The sequence below is a fragment of the Pelodiscus sinensis genome, chromosome 2 (assembly GCF_052426305.1).
Source record: "Pelodiscus sinensis isolate ZL-2025 chromosome 2, ASM5242630v1, whole genome shotgun sequence".
In the NCBI taxonomy this organism is placed as follows: Eukaryota; Metazoa; Chordata; order Testudines; family Trionychidae; genus Pelodiscus; species Pelodiscus sinensis.
Window position 1 is genome coordinate 65,144,741 of NC_143053.1, and position 26,155 is coordinate 65,170,895.

A 26,155-nucleotide genomic window follows, 5' to 3' on the forward strand; every position below is an offset into this window, starting at 1 on the left:
AAAAAAAAAGAGTGTTATTTCATCAGATGTACAATCGAAAATCACACCCTCTTTGGCAATGAGTGAAGCTTGTCAGTTGGTGTAAAGTTTTTATATTAGTCTCCATCCCTAGTTTGATTCCCTGCTTTAAAATATAAAAGTTTTACTGCAGATGTTCACTACCCATTGAAGGAACATTTAGAATACATTCTCCTTTCCTGTCAAAGGCAGCAGTATTTATGTATATGAAAAAATAAAATTACTCTGACTGAAGAGAAGTGTAACAAGTTTACAATGGGAGCAAATTATGAAAGAGTTCAAGTACATTTATACCATCTGGGAAACTGGTGTTCAAAAAACTAGCATTGATGGGGAGGGAGCAGTCTATGCCTTTTGGCTGAAATATCATTTTGCCTTCCTTATAGCACTCAATTCCTCCTCCTCACTCCTGCTCCAGGGACAACTGCATACCAAGGAAGAAGAAACAATTTTGGACTCTTGCACAAACTTTGTAACCTTGATAAATATCCTAGAGAATTTAGTCAACAAAGTACCACACAAAACTCAAAAACTTATGACATGACAAAACATACCATCTCTCTCTCTCTCACATCCCTCCCCCCACTTTCCGCCACCAAAATAATAAGAAAATCTACTACAGAAGAGGCCCTGAAGCTCACCACATGCAACTGAAGCTACAGACTGAGCAAGGTAGCTTAAGCGGAGGGGCTGTAGCATGATGTCTCAGGCAACTGCCCTGCTTGCTCACCCCTAATGCCAGCCATGGATTTTATATGTAGAAAGCCAGTCACTGTGATACACCTGGCCCATGGAGTTTTTAAAGCATGGGAGAGGAGCCCCTCAGGAAGAATAAGGTTTAAACCCCCTGACTTGACAGTAACAGAGAGGTAGCCATGTTAGTCTGCTCTTGCTAAAACAAAAGGAAAAACTATGTAGCACTTTAAAGACTAACAAGATGGTTTAATAGGTGATGAGCTTTTTTGTGCCAGACCCACTTCCTCAAATCATATTCTGGAAGAGAATTGGCACAACCATATATACCAAAGGAATACAATGAAAAAAGTGAACACATTATTAAACGGACAAATCAGATTTGGTACAGAAGGTGGGGTGAGGGAGAGGGAGAGGAAGAGGGAGGGAACAGCTATAAGTCAATGAATGGCTAATCAGGGGTGTTAAGTGGGGAAGCTATCTTTGTAATGGGTAAGGTAATTAGCATCTTTGTTAAGGCCCATTCCTAAAGTGTCAAATCTACACTCCGAGAGGCTCTGGGGGACAAACCCATTGTCTCCTATAGACAACCACCTAACCTCAGGAAGTTTCTTACCAACAACCATAGGGTATACCACACTAATACCAACCCTGGAACTTTCCCTTGCAGCAAACCCTGTTGTCAACTTTGTCCACATATTTACTCTGGTGACACCATCACTGGACCTAACCATGTCAGTTGTAGGATCAAGAATACATATTCCTGTTCATCCAGAAATATAACTTATGCCATCATGTACCAACAGTGTCCTTCTGCTATGTATATTGGACAGACTTCTCAAACACTTTGCCAAAGAATTAATGCCCACAAATCAGACATCTTCACAAGGAAAAAGCTGTCAGTTTGCATTTCAACCTACCCGGACATAGTCTTAACGACCTTACTACATGCATCTTACTTCAAAGAGACTTTAACACCAGATTACAGAGGGAAACTTCAGAACTTTCATTCATGCTTAATTTTGACACTTTACGAATGGGCCGTAGCAAAGATGCTAATTACTTTACCCATGACAAAGATAGCTTCCCCACTTAATACTCCTAATTAGCCATTCATTGACTAATAAATAGCTATTCCTTCCCTCCTTCTCCCTCATCCCACCTTCTATGCCAAATCTGATTTGTCAGTTTAATAATGTGTTCACTTTTTTCATTGTATTCCTTTGGTATATATGGTCATGCCAATTCTCTTCGGGTATGTCTACACTACAGTGCTATTTCGAATTAACTTAAATTTTGCTATTTCGAAATAGCATATCCACACTGAGTGGATCCTGAACTGAAGTTAAGGCTGGCTGGAACCAGTGCCGGCAGGGCATCAGGTTAGGACTTAGTGTGTGGGGCTACTGCCTGAGGCTAGCTGAGCTCCGTGCTTAAAGGGACCCTACTCCTACCCCAGACAGACAGTTCTCAGCATTCCCCCCTTACCTGTCTACCTCGATGAGGGACAGCAAAGCAGTCCTGTCTTGGAGTGCCCTGAGTGCCCGCGCTTGGAACACCACAGTACTCGGCCACATGGAGCCAGAGCTGCCCCTGGGTATGTCTACGCCTCGTGGGGTCGTTGCCATCAGCCCGGCTGCACTTGCTGCAGACTGCCATCCGGGACTATGAATGTAATTAACAACTATTGTAGGGAACAAGAATCATCCTGTGAGAGGATGAACGATCCTACTCAATGAAGAGCACAATGTAACTACAGAGACTAGGGATGTAAGCGACTAGCTGAATGAGTACTTGACTAGTTGCTTCCCCCTACTCCCCCCCTCCCCTCCTGCCTCTGTTTCAGAGGCAGCAAGGGGATGGGGGAAGAGTAGGAGCCGGTGCTGGGGGGAGCTGACCTAAAAGCCGGTTCCCCCCAGCACCGTCTCTGAGGTACAGAGCAGAGCTGCAGTGGTCCTGGGGGTGGTGTGAGCTGGAACTGTTCAATCCCGGCCTCGCACTGCCCCCGGGAGCTGACCCGCTGCAGCTCTGCACTTTTGACGTGCAGAGTTGCAGAAGGAGTGCTCCCCCCCATATCAACTAATCGAGTAGTCGATGGAAATTCCATCGACTACTCAATTAGTTAATTAACTGATACTTAACATCCCTAACAGAGACAGGGGTGAAGATATTTTTCAAAAAACGTATGAGAACAGATGTGGAATTTCAGGCTTCCATTTTCTAAGCTTTAATGACAAATTGATTTAAAAAAAAAAGATTCCCTTATGTTAACAATACTTTTTATTCTAACTTTACCAGCAGCATGATACTGTAAAGAGGACATTATGATTAGGTGGCAGGTGGCAGTAGGTGCTCAGCGGCTTCTAAAATATTATGGGATGTACATGTTTTAAATCAAATTTACATCTCGGCTTCTCACTTGGCTCCACTCTTCTTTCAACCTCATCTCAGCCAGTCACTTACATATGAACTCCTGAAATTTTCACACCAGCTTAAACATGGCTCACATTGAACTCCTTGAAGCAAAATGCAGGACAATGTAGCACTTTAAAGACTAACAAGATGGTTTATTAGATGATGAGCTTTTGTGGGCCAGACCCACTTCCTCAGATCAAATAGTGGAAGAAAGTAGTCACAACCATATATACCAAAGGATACAATTAAAAAAAATGAACAAATATGAATTTTTTTTTAATTGTATCCTTTGGTATATATGGTTGTGACTACTTTCTTCCACTATTTGATCTGAGGAAGTGGGTCTGGCCCACGAAAGCTCATCATCTAATAAACCATCTTGTTAGTCTTTAAAGTGCTACATTGTCCTGCATTTTGCTTCAGCTACCCCAGACTAACACAGCTACATTTCTATCACTATTGAACTCCTTGGCTCTCTTCCCAAACTCCAAACTCCCAAAATTTCTGGAACTCTTGGCAAGAGAACCACCCTGTCTGCTAATCACACCTTCTTCACTTGGGTGTTACCTTGGACAGGGGATCTTCTCACCTGACCTGAGGACCCTAGCTATTATGTGGCAGGAACATTTTTTTCAAATGGTCTGTACAGAACAGCAAAAATGGATGCAATGTTGTGTACAAATGGGATGAATGGATGGATTCAGGTTGGAGACACAGAGACAGGCTTGCAAAGAGAAAGACATAAGAAGAAAAATGAGAAAGACTGAAAAATATAAGGGCAGAGCTGGAACACATGATGGAGGGAAAGATATCTAAGACCTAAATATAAAGAACAGAGGATACGGCAATGAAAACAATAAAGGAAATAATATTATCTTTGAGTGTTATACAGCTGCTCATTACTCTAGCAACTACCTCCCACTTCAAAATCCCCATTGAACTTTACAGTGTCTTGCACTTTGGAGGGGAGGAGGGAAGTCAAAACTCTGCTCAAATAGGGTGGATTTTTTTGTGTAAAGAGTGGTGGGGGTAAGTAAGTGTTTAGGAATATAAAGGGGTATTCATACTATAAGCCTTACTTCTGGAGGACAGCCATGATGAATTATAGGAAAGAAAAGATTAAAAAGTGAAATAGGGCAAGGTAGGGAAAGAAAACAAAAGGAAGAGGTTATTATAGCAAGTTTCATTTTTAACATCTATTAATAGAAAGTTTTAAAAATGATATACAAGAAAGAGCACACAATCATTATTCATTTAAATTTGCAAATGTTGGCACTGTCATTATTTTGATTACAGATAGTGCCTACAGGCCAGGGCTCCATTGTGCTAGGCACTAGTCAACACAGAACGAAGAGAAGGTCCCAGTCTGCTGCAGAGGTATCTTAAGTTTTTAAGCCCTGTTCAGATAGATTTATTGTTATGGCTAATACCACTATAAAATAAGGTAGCATGGTCTAGTGAATAAAATATTAGATTGGGACCAAGATGACCTGGGTTCTAGTTGCAGGTTTGCCAATTAGCTGCTATCTTTCTGTGTGGCTCTCTCTTCCTGTTACCCATTACACCTCTCTTATCCATTTAGATCAGTGGTCTCCAAACTTTTTACACCCAAGATCACTTTTTAAATCTCAGAACAGGCAAAGATCTACTTCCCCGCCCCTTCCTTGACGCCCCGCCCTCTCTCCTCTCCTCCTGTCCATCACTTGCTATCCCCAGCCCTTACTTACACACTCTGATAAACAGTTTATTTTTAAATTATGCAATATATAAAATTAAAATCACGTGTTTATAGCTATGAAATAAATGGTCTGTTTTTTATTCATGCTATTTAAATCTAAAATGAAGCATTTATAATTATGCATTTATAATTATACATTTTGTGGGGACAGAGTTCTGCGGCTGGGGGCTGGAGAGAGGGAACAGGGGACTGGGAGGGCAGAGGACAGGGTTTTGCAGCTGGGGACAGGGTGCCAGTGGGGACAGAGTTCGGGAAGTGGGGACAGGAATAGGGACAGAGTTCTGTAGCTGAGGACAGGGGAGTGGGGACAGCGTTCTGTGGCTGGGAAGTGGGGTGCCAGTGGAGGCAGAGAGTCCCCTGCATCTGCCTCCTCCCAGGATTCTCCCCCCAAGGGGAAACCAGCACGTGCCTGCCCCGGGCTGACCCTCCCCCCACACAGAGAAGCCCCGAGCGCGCCTGCCCCGGAGCTGACCCCCCAGGTGCAGGGAAACCCTGCACGTGCCTGCCCCGGGGCCAATCCCCCCGCATACACCAGGAAACACCCCGCGCACGCGCCCCCTCCGGGGCTGACTCACCCCTCCTGTGCGGTGCAGGGAGCCAATGCTCCCTCCCGCCGTAAACCTGGCAGAGCAGCTAGCGCACTTCCGGAATCGCTGGAAGTGGCGCTAAGCTGCGGGACTGCTGTCCCTCCCTGAGAAGCCGACACTACCTCCATTTTCACTTGAGGTAGGTAGTGGGGCTTCTTGGGGGTGGGAGGGAAATGGGGGCGGGGCGGACAGGACGCCTCGCAATCGACCTGTTGGTGACCACGGATTTAGATTGTACACTCTTTTGGGCAGGTACCCCTAAGCATTTCTGTAATACTGCTACTCCTCCCACCATCACTGATAAAAATGGGCAAATATTGAGGCATACTAAAGGTTTAATTCTAGACAAGAGCCTTGACCCACATTAAGTCTGTAAAGGGTTAACTGATTACTCAGTAAGCATCACCCTTTCTAGCACGCTTACCGGGTTAACAAGCAGTCCAGCCAGACTGGAGCAACCCCTACCTGACTCAGGCATAGGGAACTCCAGCTCAGCTGGGCCCACCACGCAGGTTAACTTCTTAAACGGTATTTTACATCTCTAACCAACGTTTGCCCTTCTAGAGACCTATTGAAACTTTTATACTCATGCCCATCTCCAGTTAGCATTACTAAATAATACAAGACATGTCCCATACATTACAGGTATTAGCTGGGACTTAAAAACCTCTAGGGATAGAGATTCCACCACCTCCCTAGGGAACCCATTCCAGTGCTTCACCACCCTCCTAGTGAAATGGTTTTTCTTAATATCCAACCTAGACCTTCCCCACTGTAACTTGAGACCATTGCTCCTTGTTCTGCCATCCGTCACTACTGAGAACAGCCTCTCTCCATCCTCTTTGGAACGTCCTTTCAGGAAGTTGAAGGCTGCTATCAAATCCCCCCTTACCCTTCTCTCCTGCAGACTTAATAAGCCCAAATCCCTCAGGTTTGTCCTCGTAGGTCATGTGCTCCAGTCCGCTAATCATTTTGGTTGCCCTCCGCTGGACCCTCTCTAATGCATCCACATCCTTTCTGTAGCAGGGGGGCCCAGAACTGGATGCAATACTCCAGATGTGGCCTCACCAGTGCCAAATAAAGGGATAACGTCTCTAGATCTGCTGGCAATGCTCCTCTTAATGCACCCCAAAAATGTCATTAGTCTTCTTGGCTAGAAGGCACACTGTTGACTCATATCCAGCTTCTCATCCAGCTTCTCATCCACTGTTATCCCCAGGTCCTTTTCTGCCTAACTGCTGCTTAGCCAGTATGTCCCCAGCCTGTAACAGTGCTTGGGATTCTTCCACCCCAAATGCAGGACTCTGCACTTGTCTTTGTTGAACGGCACCAGATTTCTTTTGGCTCAGTCCTCCAATTTGTCTAGGTTTGATAGTGCTACCACTATCTTTGATTGATTGTATGTATTGTCATAGTGCTTAGAGATCCCAATTAAAATCAGGGCTCCATTGTGTTAGACTCTGCACAGGCACATTAAGAGCAGAATCTGCCCCCAAAATGTTAAAACCTAAATGTTTTAAAAGTAAAACGAACCACCAAAACAAAAGCTAATCAATGTAAGAGGCTCTCAATGAATTCTAACAAAGTTATGCATATTTATAGAATTACAAATATGGTTGGTCACACATATACAATAGTAACCTTTGCACTTGAATTAAGAAAGCAGAGAAAACAAACATGTGCGAGATACATATGGCAAGCTCCAATAATATCTTTGGGGGATCTTACTGTATGATGTTTATGTATTGTATTGGGCCAAAGATTGCATGCTATTCTATGGGGGAAGGTGATTACAACTTCTCCATTGAAGGTACAATATGCTAATTGACTCAGGTACCAGAGAAGTACCTTCAAGTTATGACTTGAAGAGTTCAAATATACTCGTTCAAAATGGATTCTCCATGATCAACCGGGGTGCTGGAACAACGTTTACAGTGGAGGTACTGGAGGCCACTAAATCAAACAGTAAATCCTGTCTATAATGGAAATCTTTTCAAGTCATGGAGTGCTGCAGCACAACCTGCACCACCTTTGTGATCAGCTAAGAAAGAAAGGACTTTTGGATAAACAGCTTGTGTTTACACTGACTCAGGGCCTTCTTTCTGATCAAGCATGTGGGAGTGGTAGGAATCTTTTCTGGGAAAAGTTGGAAGGGTTTTGACCTACTTGGGCTCCATTAGACTAACAGGTGAACACTGGTGAGTTTTTAGAAATAGTATAGGAACTTGTGCTGTTCTACATTCTCTATAATACTTGCCCCTTAAAAATAAATGTGAGTGCTCAGAAAGAACTCTGATAACTTGTGACTGCTGGCAATAAGGCTATTCATAAGCCCTTGGGAAATGAGCTTAGCAAAGATGCTGGCCTGTTTAGGCAGTGTGGCTTGTTGGGATTATCACAATGTAGGCAGGGAGTAGACAGCCTGGAAAAACTCTGGTCAGGAAGGAAAAGGTGCAGGCTCCAATCAAGAGAGCCAATGGCTGCAGTACTGGATTTACAATGGCGCTAAGGTGCTGGCCCCACACGGGAAGGGATCTGTAAGGCTCTAGCTCTGAATGGACTTTGCTGCCAGCCATTTGTTGGGCCCTTTCTACCTGCTAGGGCTGGGTTTCCTGGGACTGATATAGAAGCTGGGCTGGTCTTGGTCAGTGTGTGAGTAATGCAGCACAGGGGGTTGGCTGGGTACTGCTGGGCAAGTGAGACTCTGAGGAAGGCTAGCCGGGGCTGGGCCTGCTCTAGCCTGGCTGACCGTGCAGCTCCTGAGGAGCCGGAGCTGAAGTGATCCCACTCAGGACTGCGCCTAACCATGCTGTAAACTCAGCCCAGCAGATACAGTCACCTCCAAACAGTGCTGCTTAGTTCACTGGGGAGTGGGTTTCTGGGAGGCTTGTGGTGGGACATTGGGGGAGGTTTGTGTGTTTTGTGGAGCTGGGCAGCAGGGTGAATCTACGAGGGGTGCTGTGCAGTTGGGGCGGTAGGGCTATGTGTGAGGTGAGCACAGAGCATAGAGATCTATGGGCAGGAGTACTGTGGGTGGTGGTGGGCAGGGCACGGTGCAGTTGTGGGTGGATCTCTTACTGGGGGGTGGGCCGGGATATAACAGGAGGGGGGCTTTTGGTTGGGGGTGTTGTGGAGTGGTGCAGGCTTGCCCCCAAGTGAAGGGGTGCACTGGCAATGCATCTGGAGCTGCTGGTTTGTCAACAGTACCCTCATGCTAGGCTGGGCAGAGCAGGGCTATCCTTGCTATGCTCCATCTTGTGCACCATTGCCCCAGGCCAGCCATTCGCTCCAAGGACCAACTCCTCACACTATAGTCCACTGATCCCATGTGGGCCGATAAATATCTTGGCACCAGGCTCACTGGCCCTGGATGGCTGAGGAGAGGGAAGTGTAGAAGTGAGTGTTATTCATGCGCCACTCAGGGGAAATAATATAGATTGCCCTCAACAGTGACAATGTGCTTTAGGACTCAAAATCTCACTTTACTTGTTTTAAAACAATGCTAGAAATTTATATTCTGGAATTCTTGTTTGCTCTTGCTTAATTTTACCAAACATGAAACAGCCAACCACAAATCCTACAGAACAAACACTTGAGTAATACCTTAAATCCATATGACTGTTTTCATATCATCTCTTTTATTGCTAAGCAACTACAAAATACATTCACTTTAAGAATAATCTTTCCTCTTTAGATTTGGTGTAGTTTTAAGTAGAGTGAAATTCACTTAAATATTTAACTGTAAAAAGACATAATACCTTAGTAAATCAAGCAAGTGTAACACTATTAGTTAATGGTAGTCAGACTACTGTATATACTCAAATTCAGTCTAGATATAATTTTTGAAAGGCCAATCAATAATGTGCTAAAAAAATCAGACTGATCCTGAAAATACTGGTAGACAAAGTCATTATGATGCCACTGAATTATAATGGATGCCTACTATGATAGCAAAGATGATAAAATCACATTGAACCATACAAGAATGTATTTTAAATACAATAAATTATTCTTAAGTAATTTAATATTTGCAATGGGCTAACTGCTGAAACACTGTCCTGGATGTAAGTATTCATACACTGTTCCTGAGCATCAGGATTTTTTCATTTTTCACATCACAAGAAAGTGAGATTTAATAGCAAAGTTTTTTATAAGACTTAATGAAAACTGAAACATGCTACAATGCCACATACCAGTGGTAAAAGAGCTACACTAAGAGAGGTCACAGTACAATTAGTATGTGAAACACATACATTTTCTAACACTGGATAGTTTTAAAATATTTTTTAGTTTTAAAATATATCCCAACACACTCTGCCAACTAGCTGAAACACATAGTAAATGTAATGTAGTAAAATTCTATCTGAAAGTTTTAAAAAAGGTTGTTCTAGCTGAGATGACTAAACTCAAAAAGGTCATCTGTATGAATTATTGCTTAAATCGAATGTTTGCTAACCCTGCTGGAACAGAAAATACATTCTATACTGAAAACAAAGCTTTCTCCTCTAAAAACACAATTTATCTCTCGCTGATAATCAAACAATATCACTGGAAGTTACACTGTCATCAATGCTAGTCACACCTAAGAGACGGAAAGATGTTTATGTCTTACTATTAGGAAAACAACAACGCGATATAAATAACTACAATGTGCGTTTTCTTTTAACAATGTTTTACACATCATCACGAAAATATATGCTCACTTTTAAAATATGGGCCAAGTTACCTATATGAGTAAGAAAGTTTTTCAGGTACGAAGTCATTATCATTTTTCAGTTACACAGTATTAGTTCACTGCATGTGTTTATTAAGTATATAAGCTGTCTTCACTTAGAATGAAAACAGTCCAGCTTTGTTAAGTACATTACTCAGCTGGAGATTTGTAACTACCTACTTCCCTAAACCATTACCAGCATTTCTATCATACATGCCTCAAGTGACTCATGTCAAAAAAGTATTCTAGGTAACTGCATCAGGAAATCTCTTTTTTAAAGCATGCACATAATGTGGATTAACTTAAAAGCTATGTAAGTACAGTTAGCTAATAATTCTGAGAATAGGAGGGAAAACTCGTATATGCTAAAAACATTCTGCCTGCACATTCTCCCCTTTCATCACTGTCAAGCAATACCTGTTGCTATGCAGGAAGGTTATATTCAAAGTCTGCACCAGTAAAACCACCTTATAGCACTAAAGCTCAGAAAAATGCAGACAATACAAGCAGACAGTGACTGAGCTCCCTTTATGATTTCAGTAATAACCATTAATAAGAAGTCTTTTGCTGGCAATACTGTGTCCTGCCCTAAAATCATAATGGCAGTATGCATTTGAAATTTACAGTTGTACAAATATTTTTGAATGAATTCAGATAAACGATCTTCATTTTTGAAGCACCCCACATTATGAAACATTCACATATATTGTATGTATACCACTTTACAAATAAAGTTAAGCAAGCGAGTGACCAATATGGAATTTTATGGGTCATTACTTTACATTACTTAGGGTTACACTATTTTAGATTCAGTATTTTAGAAGTGAACAACCGTATTTTGCAACAGTTTGGACAGAACACACACAATAGTTCATTGGTAGGTGATGTGAAGGTGTAAAATCGATATTAAAATAACCACAGTTCCTTATACCTTTCTGATATTAGCCAAAGCAGTCTACTATTACCTCAGACGCATGGTGGCAGAGAGCCAACTGGATGAATGGTGACTTAACATTCAAGTTTATGTAGGCTCTACAGTCTGACAGAGACAAAATCATTAAGTTTTAATAGTCAGCTTTAGTAGTCAACTACCTTCATAAGTAGTATGACTTCATTGCTCAGTGCTTGTTTTTCTTCTCTTCTGAAAATATATCCTCTAAACTGTCATTGTTTTTATAAGAAAGTTCATATTAATTAATATAGGTTACAATCTGAAAGAGATTATAAAATGGTGCTCACATTTTGGAAGTCCCAAAATCATAGAAGAAAAGATTGCCATATACCTGTTGTTTCATTCCAATGTTAGAGACAGTTCTTACAACAAACAAGGCTTCGGGACAAAATCTAGCCTTCAGGAACAATATCTGTGGGTGCAGCAAAGGATATGCTGCAATATACTAGTTTGGGGTTTCCCTATCCGCCACTTACTAGGGAATTCAAAGAGCGAAACAAAAATCCACTCAAATACTAAAGCTACAAGCATCTTTGTTGAAAGAACAATACCGTATTACTCCACATTCCTCAGCCTCTTTTCAAAAAACGTAAGGATAGTTATTACTCTGATATAATTAAAATACATCTTTCTGAATTATCCTTTTAACAGCTCATTATTTAGAATAGTTTCATCTCCATGTAAAGAAAGTCCTATATGCTGCTAATTTAATTGTTCTGCAAAGAGACCCAAATAAATGCAATATAGCCATTACCATAACAAAAGGGAACTAATAAAATCGCTCACATACACAGGTTCCAGGTTTCACATGAAAGCAAATTTTCCCATATAAATATATTCTATTTCCCTGCTAAAGCCACTCTGTAATGACATATTTTGTAATCTGATGGCTATCCCACTAGAGTACACATGATATTAATGAAAGCAAGATAAAATTAAATAGATTACATGATTAACAGTATTCATTTCATGCATGACTGTGTTTTATGGGAGAGATAAAGACCTGAAAGTAATTACCGTGAATTGAAACGCCTTCACTGACCTCTGCTTGCAGCTAGCAGTCGTTAAGTACTGATTTTTTTATATAACAAAGACTGATGCCTTTCATCTGTGTGCTTTCTTTTAGTGCTACAAGCTGAGCACCTCCACCGTTACACGAACACAGTACCTCTGTATCTATGTCTGTAATGCAGCATAAAGATTACTGTGGAAACCTATCAAACTGACAAGCAGCAAGGTCTGCAGCCAATCAGAGAAAGGCACATGCAGAACCCAGCACATGCTCTCTGAGGTTCAGATTCTGTCACCACTGTTTAGCAGGCTGCTAATCTAATTATAGCTGTTTGCTAGCACAGTGCTACTGAAGTAGAGCACATGAGCAAAACTAAATTTCAATACATTAAACCATTTACCACGATAATCAAATGTGGTTTTATTTATAAATTTAAATGCTTACAGTTAAAAGTCCACCATATACAATGAAGTGCTTTAAACATTGTTTTTTCATGAACTCTGAAAAAATGGGTAGTATTTAGCAGTGCACTTTCAAAATCAGACGTTAGTTATATATATTGCAATAAAATATTTCAATATAATATAGCATCTTATTCTGTATCTCTGAATTCTGATTCTGTTGTGTGCATTACCAGTAGTATTGTAAAATTACACAACTCAGTTTGCTTTATTTACAGAATTTAGCATAGCAATTTAGACCCCAATTCAGCCAGGTACCTAAGCATATGTGACTCAGTACATGAAAAATCCTACCATGTCAAGGGAATTACGCACATGCTTTAAATTACACATGTGCATAAATACCTTGCTGAACTGGGAAACTCTATGCACATTTGGAAACCAAACTGGAATCAATTTTCTCTCAGGCTACAGTGGGATGCCATACAGATTTCTGCTTCTTTACAAACTACTACAGGTTGAACCTCTCTGGTCCGGGACTTTCTGGTTTGGCAACATCCATGATCCAACAGGACCATGGATGTTGCTAGACAAGAGAGCCCCTGGACCAGAGAACCTCCGCTCAGGATAGTGGAGTCCTAGCATCCCAGGGCAGCCTCAGGGCTGTGAAGTACCTGCAGCCAACTGCTGGCCATGGAGCTTTGCTGGGCACAGAGCAGGTGAGCTCAGTGACCTTGGGACAGTGAAGCAGCAGAACAGCAGAACTCCAGAGCAGCAGAGCTCTGGCAGCCGTGGGAGAGCGCAGCAAAGGAGCAGCATAGCCCAAGAGCAGCATAACCCTTAAACAGCAGAATAGCAGAGCCCCAGCAGTCCTGGGACAATGGAGCTCCAGAGCAGCACAGCCCTGGAGCAACAGAGCCCCGGCGGTCCCCCAGGCATCTGAGTCTGGCAGTCATGGGGCAGTGCAGCCCCAGGTCTGGCCGAGGAGCTGGGAGCCCAGTAGCAGGAGGAGCCTGGTGATTTGCTGACAGATCCTGGGAGAGCCCAGAGTCTGTCAGCAGAAGGGCTGACCTCCCTTGGTCTGGCAAACTCCCTCCTTCGAGATCTGTCAGATCTTAAGGGTGCCAGACTAGGGAGGTCCGTCTTGTAGTCAATCTAGAAAATATTCATCGTCAATATATTCCCCATATGCATGGTGAACTTAATTAAATCTTAGGCACATGTTTTGAATGCATGCCTAGTAGGGATGTTAGATGTCATGTAAATGAATAGTCATATAAACGCATGAAATCTCAGAGGTTACACGACTATTCAATAGTCCTGGGAGTTTGCCAGCAGTTAGCGCACCCGTGGCCCCACTCCTGGGGAGCTCTCTACCACCCGACACTGCTGCCTTAGGTGGAGAAGCAGCAGCATAAGGTGGCAGGCGGGAGCCAGCCCGTGAGGGAAGTTTAAAAAAAACCAGCTCCCTGCGCAGACTGGCTGCTGATAAGGAGGCAGCAGGGCAGGGTAGCAGCAGCCCTTGTCTGTGGGGGTCCAAGCTCTCTGCAGACAGAGGCTGCTCTGCAGCAGCAGACCCTGTCCATGGGAATTCTGAGAGAGAGGCAGCAGCGGGGGATGGGAAGGCGGGTCCACAGAGCCAGCACACATGGGGAGCCTACTTGAAAGCCGGCTTCCCATATAAGCTCCAGCCTGCACCCATCACCCTTTACATTGCTGCCTCTCTTATCTGATACAAAGGTGGGGGGGGGGGGAAGGAAATGGGGGTGAGGGAGAGGGGTGCATGTGGTCAACAAGATTACATATAGTCAACTACACGTTGACATCCCTAATGCCTAGTGCCATAAAATAAGGAATCTTATAGATTCTGAAACAGCTATCTGACATGTAGTGCTTGTCTCCCAATACAGCCAGGATTGATACTGCAGTGAATGATCTGCTGGGAATCGATTTATCAGGTTTTGTGAAGACCTGATATATCAACCACCAATCACTCTCCCGTCAACTCTGGTACTCCACTGAAATGAGACGAGTAAGTTCACAGGACAGTTTTTCCTGTCAAGCCAGTATGGTGTAGACCACACAGCAAGTAGATCTAAGCTATACTGACTTGTATATGTATTGTGCCCATGAGCAGATGGGCATAAGGGACCATTTTTAAACTTGATTGTCTAAGGTTATATAATCTCTCTATTTGGCTATCTTTGTAAAAGTACTTTTTAAGTTTACTGCCCTTAGTACTTTTGACAGTGTATGACAAGTCATTTGTGTGAACAGTCAGAAAGTAAATTTCTGAAGTTTTTAGAGCCTATCTGGTTCTCTTATGTAATTAGAAATCGACAGTGGCCAGTTTTCAAATTTGGAAGTCTTAAATTAATCATAGCTAGGCTCCTAACTAAAATGGCCTGATCTTCAGAAGAGCTGAGTAGCCACATCTCCCACAGAACAATATGGATTCTTAGTACTTTTTAAGTTTACTGCTAAGCACCTTTTACAAAGATAGCCAAATAGAGAGATTATATAACCTTAGACAATCAAGTTTAAAAATGGTCCCTTATGCCCATTTATTCATGGGGACAATACATATACAAATTGATCTCACACAGTTTAAAAAAAAATTACTCAAAGCGAGTTGGTATGTGCCCATACCAGCATTTTCCACTTCAGTTTTTTAGTTTCTTATCACTAACACCACACAATATTAATCACTCCCTACTGTATGCTATTAAATGTTTACAAATATTTCTGATACATCATTCTTACCTGGATAGCAAAAACTGAAATGTGTTACTTCATTAAAGCTGTTAAATTTACATATAGTGTTAGAAATCCAAATTTACTGACAATTTAATAATAAAACCATAGCTTTTTAAATGTTAGTTAAAACTATTAATAAAAGCTTGTTACGTTGTATAAATGTGGGACTAAATTTCCGAAAGAAACAAAGCTGTATCTGGCTAGGAATTAAAAACTGAGTGCAGGCAGCATGACATACTATTCTTTCCTTCAACATTTGTTCAACAGTATTTAATATGTTATAAGAAAAAGGGATACCAATACCTTATCTTAGAAACAAAAAATGAGATGAATAAAACAAACAGATATAAAAATAAGTATATATATCCTCAACATGGTATTTGCAATTTTAATAAAGTTTTTCCTTTCAGATAAAAATATTTGTATTTCTTTTGTGTCTAAGGCTATGTTTACACATGCAGTCAGTTTCACTGGTGATACAGAACTATCAAAAGAAAAGCACTGGTGAGTTTCCTCACTTATTTCCAAAGGTGTCAGACTGCATTCACATTTGCAGCACTTCCATTCTCGATGAGAGCCGAGTACTAAGAGCAGCTGTCCCAAAGTGCAGGTCTCTCCATTTTGAAGATAGGCCATGTGGGAAGAGGAGCAGAGTTCAATTCCCTGGTTCCCTGCACAGCCTCCTCTCCCCAAACATCGATCAGGTCCAGTAGCTCAGAATTGCTGGAAGCAGGGGATTGGTTGCTGCATGGAGCAGCCATTGTCACTTAGCCAGATGATAAGTGAGCACTAGCCAAGAAAACAGAAAGGGGGAGTTTCAAAGTCCCTGGAGTATTACAGGGGGAGTGGAAGACGTTTGTTTTAAGGATGTTAAAATGCAGTTAATTGACTAGTTGATGGACTCCATGCTACGCTGCATTCTGCAAGGGGCCCAGGGTCAGCTGACCCCGGGCTCCATGTGGCACTTCCCTGGAAGCAAGAGTTCATTTGAAGGAACAATTATAATCTGGATTCATTCACTTAGTTGTTGGGACATTAGATGCTCTGCATGAAGTATACCTCATATTGTGATAAGTGCTGTGTGGAGCCCGCGGTTAGCTGGGGAATCACTAGCTGATCCCGGGCTCTGCGTGGCATTTTCCCAGAATGCAGGATCAGCAGGGGACTTCTCCTGAGGTCAGCTGGATCTGCAGATCAGCTGTGCAGCGGCTACCTTGGGGTTTCAAAGCGGCAGCGCTGCACAGCTGTGAGGTGCGAGCACTTTGAAGTATCCCTTCTCCCCCTCCTCCTTTGCTGCCTCTATCTCTTAGAGGCAGCAGAGAGGGACGGAGGGAGGCCGGAAGCTGGGACTGACTAGTCAAAAGACTATCCAATAAGCACACGCAAAAGGGACTTTTTGCGCTTTAAATGGCAGGTACAGACATACCCCAAAGATTTTCAAATAAAGTACTGTAGAAAATTAGGTTTCACAACACTGTTCTAGGGCCGGTAGATCATATATTAAAGATGTGAATGTGAGTAATGAAGAGGTAAGGAAACCGAGAATACTTGGGAATCCAAAATTCCAATAAAAGCTGAATGGAGATATAGGTGTTCAATAACGATGGAAATCAGTCTCTCAAGATTTGTCCAGCATCAAGATGCTCACAATTACCACCTCCATAATCAGAGGAGAAAGGAGAGTTAGTATGTTTCCATTCGTTGAAAGGAGACAAACTAGTATGTCTATTGAGTCCATGATTTTTAGAGTCTCTCAAGGTTATGCATTTAAGCTCCAACGCTTATCTTTTGAAAGTATTGCAGAGGCTTCCCTTGAGGAAGGGGACCAAGAGGTCAGATATAAAGTGATCATTTTGTGAAGAGTGTTTGCCCCGGGGTGATACGGTGTTGTTTCACCATTTTTCTGAGAGAGTTCATTTGAAGGAACAATTATAATCTGGTTCCATTCACTTAGTTGTTGCGACATTAGATGCTCAGCATGAACTATACCTCATGTTGTGATAAGCACGAGTAGGACAAATGGATAGTGAAAGGTGTGTTGGGTTATATCTATTCTGCAGACCACTAACATGGACGTATGTTGTTTGGAAAGTGCCTCATTAAAAAAAAAAAAAAAAAAAAAAAAAAAAAAAAAAAGAAAAAAAGAAAAATGACCAGAAGCAATTTATGTAAGGACAAAGATTTTTTCCACCACACTAAAAAAACAACATATGAACCTCCTCCTCCTACAGAGTGGGTTATCATGTGAAACAATGTGAACAAAAGAATTAGGCTTTTTTTTCTTAAGCCTAGTAAATGTAACAAGTGTAGTAAACAAGTTTTAAAGATTTTGTTATGAACAAATATCCATGATATAGCTTGGCTCATTTCTCTTTTAAACGGCTAATGAATGCATCATTCCAAGTAAAATATTCATTAAAGTAACTGGTTATAAATATTTGCAGTTAAAGCAGAAACCTCAAATTTGAGGCTTATTCCATTTACAAATTTGAACAGTTATGAATGCATCATCTGAACTGTGATATACAATCACTAAAGCAACCACTCTTCAAACAGCTAACCCATCCACCTCATCCAGAAATACTGAATTTTACAGCATCTATTGAAAATTAATCGATCCATTTTCAAGTAGATCAAAAGTGAAATAATTTAAGTAATAGCTTATATAGGCACATTTGTGTGCAAATATCCAATGAGCCCAATGAGTATTTTATAACAAGTTTTGGCAGGGGTGCAAAAATATTTGAGTAACTTTGCAAATAAGATTCTGTGTCATTTAAAATGCATTAATTACTTTTTGCACATATATCTCAGCCTTATCATATATATAGTAGCCCAGTGTCTAAGAGTCTGTAACGCCGAAATGCTGGCTGTTCCCTCTGAGGGGGCGCTGTTACCTGAAATGCTGGCTGTTCCCTCTGGGGGGGGCACTGTTGCCTGAAATGCTGGCTGTTCCCTCTGGGGGGGGCACTGTTGCCTGAAATGCTGGCTGTTCCCTCTGGGGGGGGCACTGTTGCCTGAAATGCTGGCTGTTCCCTCTGGGGGGGGCACTGTTGCCTGAAATGCTGGCTGTTCCCTCTGGGGGGGGCACTGTTGCCTGAAATGCTGGCTGTTCCCAAACGGCTGCTTGCTCCCCGCGGCAGCCTGGCTGAGTGGCGCAGAAGTCAGCCAAGCGCCACGGCGGGAGGAGAAGGGGGACGGTGAGATGACGTGCGGCGTGACAGTGGCTCCAGGCCACGCCCCCTGACCGCGAACATCACCACCCCACCCCCCTTCGCCTCCTGCCGTGGCGCTCGGCTGACTTCTGCGCCGCTCAGCCAGGCTGCTGCGGGGGAGCAAGTAGCGCAAGCAACCGTTTGGGCTTTGCGCTCCCCATACAGCACGTGGAGTGCAGAGCCCAAACAGCCGTTTGAGCTCCGCAGTCCCCTGAGTGAGAGGCAGGAGGGGGAGGAGAAGAGAAAGAGAGAGACGGAGAGAGAGGCAGGAGGCAGAGGAGAGCTGAGAGAGAGAAGGGGGGGGGGAGGCAGTAGGAGGAGGAGAGAGAGAGACCAGAGGCTCAGGAGAGAAGACTGACGTGGAGGAGAGACCTGAAAAATCCTGTCTTATGACCGGCTAATTGGCTAGTTTTTAATAATGTATTTCTCATACATTTTGTGGTACTAAAGCAAAGATTCTTCTCCGTTACTTGAGTTTTTAGTCAGCAGTGAAGAAAACACAAGTAACTGAGAAGTCACCACCTTTCCTTCTCCTGCCCCTCCTCCCAGTTTCCTCCCTTTTTTAATCTTGATATGTTGATGTTTAAATGAATTTAAGTCTCATTTCCCTCTTTGGAGGTCTGAAGCACCACTTTCCATCATGGTAAAACAGATGTAATGCTTCAGGAAGAAGTGGCTTCTGTTCATGACCTGGCATCTGAATGTACTAATCTAGCACGACAAGGAATGAGAAGGCAAGATACAAAATAGATGACTTAATTTACGTGCAGCGAAAGAGCTTCAGCAGGATAGACTGAAAAAGACCTGAATACCCCACAGCCCAATCAGAGGCTAGGGCATTCTCCTGGGAGATGGGATTCCCACCTTCAAATCTTTCCTGCACATCTTGCAGAGGGGAGAATTCCACCAGGGGGTCTCACATGCTACAGACGCTAAGAGAGGCTTGCACCCTGACCACTGTCTGTTGCTTTAGATGTGCTCTGTGAGCAGATAGTGGATTGGGCCCTGTGGGATGCCTAGTTTAAGATCCCACTAGGGCTTAGGCCTGGGATAAGCATCAATCATCAGGGATGAGGTGGCAGGAGCTTCATCACCTTACCGACTTTTAATGGCAAAAATGTTGGTACAGAGTGACTTGAGAACCTGCAGAGTTAGCCAGAAGCTGGGCTAGGATTATGAAGCTCTCAGTGGCACCCATATGTCGGACACAAGCACCTAAAGTGGACTAAGTCCTTTTTTGGATCTGAGCCTTCAGCTACACAACCCCAATAGATGACAAAAGGGGCTTGGGATACTGAGGGACCTATGAACAAAAAGCAGATGGCAGAATTTCCTAGACCACTACAGAAGTTCTGTTATTTTGTTGGCATTAGGGCTTTAAAACTGATTCTGGGAATTACCTAATTTATCCTCATGAGGAAAACCTTCACAATGTCATTGCTGGGTATTTATTTATATACTACTGGTTTAGATCTCTGGGGATCTTCAACATAACTGCTTTAAAAATAGTTATTCAGGCAGGTGCCTTTGTACTAGCTAACTACAGGAAACTAGTACTAGCTAACTAAAGTAAACTTCCGATAATCCAGCGCCTTTAGGACCCAGGGGGTGCCGGATTATCAGATATGCCAGACTATCAGAAGGGGAGGCTGTGAGAGGTCTGGGGTTACCACCTCAGACCCCTCATAGCCCCCCCTTCCGATAGCCCAGCTCTGCCCCAGGTGTCCCTGATTCAGTCGCTTCTGGTCAGTTTCAGCAGCGGCTGAATCAGGGATGCCAGCAGCAGAGCAGCTGGGGCGCTGCCGGGTTGGTCCGGTAGCACCGACCCTTGGTGCGGTGAGACAACCCAACAGCACCCCAGCTGCTCTTGGGGACGTCTGGAGCAGAGCAGCTGGAGTGCAGTCAGGTTGGTCCCGCAGCGCCGCTCCTCGGCGCTATTGGACTAACCCTGCAGCGCCCCAGCTTCTCTACCCCAGGTGTCCCCAAGTCAGCCGCTGCTGATACTGATCAACAGCTGACTCCAGGAAGCCCGAGGCAGAACTGCTCTGCCCCGGGCTTCCTGGAGTCAGCCGCTGGTCAGTTTCAGCAGCGACTGAATCAGGACGCCTGGGGCAGAGCAGCTGGGGGGGCTGCCGGGTTGGTCCCACAGCGCCGAGGAGCGGTGCTGTGGAGACCAACCCGGCAGCACCCCAGCTGCTCTACTCCAGGTGTCCCCAAGTCAGCCGCTGCTGATACTGATCAGCGGCGGACGCCAGGAAGCCCAAGCCAGAGCAGCTCTGCCTCGGGCTTCCTGGAGTCAGCCGCTGGTCAGTTTCAGCAGCGGCTGAATTGGGGACAGCTGGGGTGCTGCCGGGTTGGGTCTCACAGCCCCGAGGGGCAGCGCTATGGGACCTACCCGGCAGCACCCCAGCTGCTCTGCCCCCGGCTTCCCTGATTCAGCCGCTGGTCAGTTTTAGCAGCGGCTGAATCGGGGAAGCCTGGGGCAGAGCAACTCCAATGGTCCGGCTGCCTGGAGCACTTCCGGGTTCCTGATGGTGCCGAACCATCAGGAGTGCTGGACCATCAGATGCCGGACCATCGGAGTTTTACTGTATAACTCTACTAGTGTGCACAGACTTTTTACGGATAAGTAGATTTAATTAACGTAGTCTTCAAGGCAACCAGATGGAAAAATACTATTGATTTCTTGTCTGAATGCTTACATAGTCTGTGGCTCAACCCACCAACAAGTTAAAAAGGCAGACATCTAGACATGTGATTAGCATTACAGTTTGGAATATGCTGTAGATCCTGAATGAGACAAAAAAGGTAATCACAGTTTGGAATTGTCTTATCAATAAGCTAGAGCAGGCTCATAAGTGATTAGTTTCCATTTTATGTTCCCATTCAATCTTCCCTTGGCATTACATTTACACTCCTATCATGTTCGTTTCTTAGATATGTGATAGTCTGTTTCCTAACTGAAGAGTTTCTGATTATCTGCTCTTATAAACCACTGAATAGCAAATACAACAAACTATCTTAGCTGGTGAGTAGCTGGAAAAAAGGAGAACACTGGGATGGCAGCTAATGTGAAAACAAAGGGGAAGAAGGATGTTTCTGGGACTGATTTGAGACAGCATCAAAAAAGGCAGGTGATTTCAAGTATTTGAACCTAACTGTGTCCTCAGACCTAGTTCTTTGAAACGGCCAAATGACCTTCAATTCAGAACAGATTTATTCAGCCTACTTATGATTGTATGAAGGGGTTTATTAGTGTTTGATGAAAGACATTATGGAAGGAGCTAGAACACTAAAAGCTAGAAGGAGTTAAAGCCCCAATTCACCAGGAATTAGTTACCAGAAGAAACAAAACTCAATAGAATGGCCTGTAAAGGTACCAGGAAGAACTCTCTTTGATTTTGTTCCGTTAACATGTTTGCATGTTGCAAAGAGAACTAGGAACAAGAAGGCAGCACAGCAACAAATGCAAGTAGAGATGTCCAATATTTTAAATAACTGGAGAACTGAATGATTCACCAGAGTAATAGACGCAGAACATAATTGTCACTTTGCCTGACTGGATAATATAAAATATGAAGGACATGTAACAAGCATATACCTTGAACACTACCATGTATCCTGCTGACCCCCAAATCCCTAAAGATAAACCCTGTGGCTGCTTTTGCGGAAAAACTTGCCAGCTGTCTACACTGGCTGCTTGAATTTCCGCCAGAACACTGATGATCTCATGTAAGATTGTCAGTGTTCTTGCACAAATACTATGCTGCTCCCGCTCGGGAAAAAGCCCTCTTGCGCAAACCTTTTGCACAAGAGGACCAGTGTAGACAGCTAAAAACTGTTTTGCGTAAAAAAGCCCCGATGGTGAAAATGGTGATCGGAGCTTTCTTGCACAAAACAAAGTCTAGATTGGCACGGATGGTTTTGCGCAAAAGCGTCCGTGCCAATCTAGACGCTCTTTTCCACAAATGCTTTTAACGGAAAAACTTTTCCATTAAAAGCATTTGCAGAAAATCATGCCAGTCTAGACGCAGCCTGTGGGTTTAAAAAAAACCACAAAACTAATCACTTTGTAACATCTGTTCCTATAATAGAATCTTGTGACACTACTTAGAAAAAAAGTTTTAATAGTGAAATTAAAGGGTTCTTGTGTGAGCATGACTAAGGACTTTATGGAAAGACATCTTGTACCGCCTGTGCTGACAGTGAAATTTAAATTACTGTCTGCGTTTGGAAGTCCTACCTGCAGTGGCATAATAGCAACTTTTCAGTGAATGAGAGCATTGACTTGAAGACCTACTCATTATGTTTGCCAAGAATGCGATCTATTACTTTGTACTTAAAATTCCCTTGTATTCTGAATTCCAATTAAAAAAAGAAAGCTTTGTTAAGAGACACCTAACAAAACTTTAAATTTTGAGACACTTCCGTTATATATTACCTTTCATAATGAAAGCTGAAGTGAACAAATACTTTTCACTCCCTTGTGACTGTGATTCCTTTATGTACACAGATTACTGTATACTGAATCTCTCTAATGGGAGTCATGACTACAACTCTGGAACAATAACAAAGACCTACATTGTAGTAATTCTATTATTGCTATCAGTCACTTAGCATGAAAATAAAGAGGGTGTCACAAACTAAGTATTGTGGCTTAATGGCAAGATAAAATAGGAAGAAGAGGTGGCGGCCTGTGAATTTAATGATCTAAGATAATCAGTATGTTTGATAAGTACAAGTTTACTACTCTCTCGCTCTCTGCACTTCTGTACTATAATTATTTCCATATTTTTCTATTTGTGTCTGGCGACAGATGTCTTAAGACTTATACCATACTATCAAAATAATGTACAAGTGGTAGGATATTTGACTGGAAGCCACACAATCAAAGCTCAAGAATTTTGATGTCAGACTGGTCCCTATGAATTATTATTGATCATTAAGGAAGTACCAAGTGTTTCTCCAAAGGCAGGCTGTGGCCTGTCCTGGATCTTTGAAGTCTCCATAAATACCTATACAAATTTAAGTTTTGCATGGTCTTCCTAGCCTCCATCAGTCCCTCCCTGGATCCAGGAGATTGGTATTCCACCGATGGCTTAAAGGACATGTATTTTCACATAGCGATCTTCCTAGGACATAAACGCTTCCTGTGGTTTATTATGAGTCCCAGCCATTATCAGTTTTCTCTCCTCCCATTTGGTTTGGTGACTGCACCAAGGGTGTTCAGCTGAACGTCAATGATTGCTGCTTATCTGAGTTGCAGAGGGGTACAGATTGGCTTGTCGAATGATGCTTCAGGTGTGGGGGAATATCAAGGAGCTACTGTAGGGGCAAAATCAGAAAGGCCAAGGCACAAAACATGCAGGCCTGGCGTATGCTCAAAAATCGGTCCCTCTCAGCAGCACTGTTATGGTGACCCAAGTGCCTATGAAGAGAAGAGCTACGTTGATGGAAGAATTCTTCCTTTGACTGGGCTACCATCTTGCAGGGAGGTGGATTACCTATGCTGACAAAAGAACCTCTCCTATGAGCATAGGTTGTATATGCAAAAGTGCCAGAGTAGTGCACTGTGCCACTGTACTGTTTTAAAATGTGTAGTGGAAAAGATTAATTTTGTGCTATTATTGGTCTGGAGACATCTTTCCTGAGATGCTGAGAAGAGAGGACAGCAGCACATGTAAAGAAATAACATATAAAGGTAAAAAAAATCATCAGGAGAAAAAGCAGCATTTCAGTCCATTCACTTCAATGGAGTTACACAAGCAGCAAATTTAGCCCTTAACTGGCAACTTTTGGAGAACTGTGCATTTAATTATAATCTATCAATCTGATTTTGAATTAAAGGAGAAAATAGCTATTCAAGCACAGAAATGCACAAGTATGTATTTACTTACAGGCATGAAGTAAGATTTCCATGCTCACAATATAATCGCTGTGCATTTTTCTTGTGAAATGCAGCACTCTTAAGAATATGGCTTCCACAACTCACCTAATAGTCACTCAGAAAATTTTCACTCTGGAGATTTCATACTGTTCACACTTACACGAGAGAAAGCATGCACGAGAGACAAAGTGAGTGAGAGTGTTATTGGAGATTTTGTTGACTTTTTTTGCTTCAATTAATAAGAGTACAAACGAAATGTAAAGAAATTCAGTGCCAGCAGAGGGAGGCAGCTGCTCTCCAGGCAACACATCTAACTGTTCGCTGATGCACAGTAGGGAGCCAATTGAGTTTGTTTTTGTGGAAGTGAACTCACCCCTCAGCCATTGTGTAAATGTGGCTTTAAATCAAGCTGTAATTAGATTTCACTGTATTTAACAAAAACCCTCTGTTGCTCTTCTTTCCCAGTCCTAGACAGGAAATAAAAGCATACACACACACACACACACACACACACACACACACACACAAAGGGTATGTCTTTTCCTTGAGTGTGTTCTGGCACACTTACAAATGTAAGTGTAGAATATAAAGCAACTAGCTAGGTTCTGGGAAGTTTGCTTAATTTTCCGACAGCACTTACGAAAACAAAAGGGTCTCCCACCTGGCTATTTAAAATATTAGCCCAAATTTAGCAAATTCTGCTTTATTTAAGATGCTTAGAAAGCATTAATGAATCCAACTCTTCAATGAAGTCTAGTTGTGTTCCTAAATTTAATTTACTAGACAAAAGAGAAATTGAAATCTTTTTGTCAATGATGCAGATTAGAACCGCCACAGTGGGATTTTAGGGCAAGTCTTCCCTCTTTCATAATCACTTCTGTCTTTACAATCCTTTTCCTATGTCAGCAACTGTACTCAATTTATTGTGCACATTTGTTCTTGATTGGTATCCATTAAAGTCAACTATCAGTATCCTCTTTTCAAAACTATTATACAATAACAATGCACCCTATATTTGGTGGTTTTATTTTTCTTTTGTGTTGTATTATAGTCAGTGCATAAACAGGGTGCATCACTAAGTCAAAGTGATTTAAATCACCAAGCAAGAAACTTAATTATTTAAATCCGCAAATAAAAAATCTTGATTTAAATCATCAAGTTTAATTGTGTTTTGTGTTCATAATTTTGAGTTAGTTTCTAAACAAAAAATGTCTCATTAGTTGGTAACAATTAAAATGTTTATTCACAACTGAATATAGCCTTCATATTTAATTTGGTGCTTCTTGCTAATCAACAGGATATGCTATATTCACACACATTTATTTAAGCAATTATATGGCTTAATTTACATTTATTCAGATTGCTAATTTCTACATTTGTAATACATTAGAAAATTGCACATAATACATTTCTTATTTACCAGAGAATTAATATTTTATTTAGGATTTGTGTCCGCTTATTTGGATGGAAATTTACATTCAATTAAAATCCACAAAATATATTTTTTTACTAAATAAAAGTGCCTTAAAAGCATTGGATACATAAGGAACAAGCTTTGCAAAACATGTTTTGCAAGGAAAGATAACTGAATTATTAAACAAAGGAAGTATTATCTGCAGTTAGTGAACTGATATTGTTTCTAATCACCATTTCCTTCAAGATTTTAGAACTAGTAGAGCTCACCCTTTCATCATACTGAGTTTTTACATACAGACTGGAAAAGAAAAGCTAGTTTTCCTGTTTTTTCATCTCCCAGCTGGTTTCTT

At 42.4% G+C, this 26,155-nt stretch overlaps 1 protein-coding gene across 10 annotated transcripts in view; it reads right to left on the reverse strand.

The window, feature by feature from the left end:
- Positions 1–26,155, reverse strand: part of FAM110B (family with sequence similarity 110 member B) — a 293,787-nt gene that overhangs the window by 198,735 nt on the left and 68,897 nt on the right. Inside the window, exon 1 of one of the 10 annotated variants that reach the window (XM_014575076.4) lies at positions 12,160–12,448. The exons of 8 other annotated variants lie outside the window; for them this stretch is intronic. The gene's annotated coding sequence lies outside the window, so the exon portion shown is untranslated. Of the gene's footprint in view, positions 1–12,134; positions 12,449–26,155 lie in introns of those variants that run through there. One more of the 10 variants, XM_006126151.5, reaches the window with a different exon arrangement.